The sequence below is a fragment of the Myotis brandtii genome, unplaced genomic scaffold (assembly GCF_000412655.1).
Source record: "Myotis brandtii unplaced genomic scaffold, ASM41265v1 scaffold114, whole genome shotgun sequence".
NCBI classification, from domain to species: domain Eukaryota; kingdom Metazoa; phylum Chordata; class Mammalia; order Chiroptera; family Vespertilionidae; genus Myotis; species Myotis brandtii.
Window position 1 is genome coordinate 114,649 of NW_005353927.1, and position 3,042 is coordinate 117,690.

A 3,042-nucleotide genomic window follows, 5' to 3' on the forward strand; every position below is an offset into this window, starting at 1 on the left:
ATCGCGCTGCCTAAGCCCCGCCGCCCAGGGCCGCACACGGGGCTCGGATGGCGTCTGGCGCAGTATGCAAATTAGCCGCCATCTTTGTTGGTGGTTAATTTACATATCACCCTGATTAGCCAATGGGAAGCGTAGCACAGGTATGGTCAATTACCCTTTTGTCTTTTATTAGGATGTCACACCAATAAATTAAATTAATTAATTAATGCAAGCCATGGTTGTTAGAAGGGCAGTGTTGCCTAGTGGTTATGCATGCAGGCTGGAGTCTGGTTCAAACCCTGGCTCTGTTTGCACATTGTGTGACTCTGTCTCAGCTCCAAATCTGGAAACTGGTGTTATTTTTTAAAGACATGTTTTTACTTATTTGGGGAGAGAGAGAGAGAGAGAGAGGGAAACATTGATGAGAGAGAAAGGTGATCAGCTGCCTTCTGCGTACCCCCTACTAGGGATCCAGCCTGCAACCCGGGCATGTGCCCCGACTGGGAATCAAACCGGCGACCTTTCAGTGCCTGGACGACAACCAACCAGCTGAGCCACACTGGCCAGGGCAAGACCGGGATTATTTTGTATCTGCCTGGTAGTGTTGAGTGGTGCTGTGAGGATTAAATTAACTTTATGGGAAATGCTTAGAAGAGTGCCTGGTACATGTTGAATATTCAGTAAGCATGAGTATTACTTCCCATCTCCTGCTCTAAGCCTCCGTCAGAGCTAGAGCCTGCATTTAGGCTTTGAGCAGACCTCCGCATGCTGCCCGCCTCCTGTTTGTTTCTCAGGGAATCCTGAAGGATTTCTTCCCAGCCACTTACAGACAACCACGCTGCGACTCCTCCCCAGCCCTGGAGAGACCCAGCCCTGTTCCAGGAGCACAGACTGTGATCAGAAAGGCCCGGGTTTCAATCCCTCTTGAGCTTTCCTGTGTGGCCTTAGGCAAGTCACTTAACCTCTCTGCGTGTCACTTTCCTCATCTGTAGAATGAGATGATCACGATCATAGAACAGGTTCATCATCACTTACCTCCTTTTCTGAAACCCCCTAAGCGGAAAGCTTTGCATCAACCCCGCCCCCCAAACAAAATAAACAAACAGACAAACATTTGGAGGCAAGATGTAGACTGGTGTGAAGCTGTGTACAGTCCTCATTTATTCCACTGAAGGTCAATAGCCTACATTTCCCTCAGAACACTCATGAGTTGGATTGTGGGAGCTGCCCAATCCTCCCCGGGCAGTGAATCACACGGTATAGGGTGCAGTCACTGTATCATTTCTCTGGAGGGTGGGGAGATGTAATAATGAATGAGGTGTGGAGGACGCGGCTCCATGTCTGGAGCACAGGGCAGCTGCTCCTGTTTTTATTCCAGATAAAATGTTTCACCTTTCTTCCCAGCTCGACAGAGTGTGTTTTGTGTTCTCTTGGCCGTAAGATCTGATAACACCCCTTTTTCAAATAATGCCACCCACGGTTTTCAGAATGCTTCTTAGCAGCCAGATTGTTTTTTCCAGATTAAATCTAATATCAAAGAGCAGACGGATTGCTTTGGCACACATTGATTTTATATTTATTTGATGTTTGTACAACACAGCATCAACCACAAGGAACAATGAAAAGTTTTAACCGAACCCACTTTTGAAATCCGGAGCTTGCAAAGGCCAGCCAGCGTGGGAATTTTTGTTTGGGATCCGCTCTGCCGGCGGTTGTCTCGATTCACACAGACAAGCAGGATGTAAACTGTCCACACCAGTTTTGCACAACAGCTTGCCTGACAACCTCAGGAAACTCTTCAGCTAGTCCAGAGAAACTCCAAAGAGAAGTGGTAGGAGCCTTGGGTATTGCAGGCAACATGAAACCCATTCAGTTTGTGTAGGGGAAGCACGTGAAATCCACGATGCACACAAACGCATTCTTAGCGCTGCAATAGACACTAAGAAACGTCACCCTGTCCCTTGCTCCTGTACAATGATTGCGCTTTGATGGGAGAACAGCATGCAGTGAGGAAATACGCCTGAGGTTTGTGTCGATGTTATTCAAGCTCAGATTCTGAGGAGAAAATGAATACAATATTCTGTGAGTGGGCGTGACCAGGCCGGAAATTTACAAAGAATAACAGGACCAACAGAGAGCTATCATCTTCTACACCAGGGATGCACTCGCAACAAGTTCAAATATCGGTAAGGGGCTGGCAGGGAAAGCTCTATCCTAACCACTGCGCCAAAGAAAAGGATATTGAGGGATATTGCCGCTTTCGGTAGAGAGTCAGTTTGGGGAATGGACGGGAATCCGTCTTCTGGGTTTTAGGTTCTGTCAACGCAAGTGAACTCTGAAAATTCCTCGGTGTCCTGACACCTGCTGAGAATGCAAGGACCTACCAGGAGTTTCTGACCGTCTGAAGGCGGGCCCCTTACCTGCACCCCGGCTGCCAAGGTGGGGGGGGTGGGGAACAAGACCTCCACCTATTGGCTCTGCTAGGGGGCAAAGTGGGGCAGCCTCCGAAATAAGAAAGGGGTTGGACGCTGGAACACCAGGGATGCACTCGCAACAAGTTCAAATATCGGTAAGCGGATGGCAGGGAAAGCTCTATCCCAACCACTGCGCCAAAGAAAAGGATATTGAGGGATATTGAGGCTTGCGGTAGAGAGACAGTTTGGGGAATGGACAGGAATCCGTCTTCTGGGTTTTAGGTTCTGTCAAGGCAAGTGAACTCTGAAAATTCCTCGGTGTCCCAACACCTGCTGGGAATGCAAGGACCTACCAGGAGTTTCTGACCGTCTGAAGGCGGGCCCCTTACCTGCACCCCGGCTGCCAAGGTGGGGGGGGGGGACAAGACCTCCACCTATTGGCTCTGCTAGGGAGCAAAGTGGGGCAGCCTCCGAAATAAGAAAGGGGTTGGACGCTGGAATCCACAGGCATGATTGTGTTACAATGTGTATTAAATTTCACTTATTTTTTTAAATCTTTATTGTTGAGCAATTTGATGGGTAAGAATCTGAGCATGCGCGCAGAAATTACATTTTTGGAAAGAAAATCAATTCAGACTTTTGCTGATCC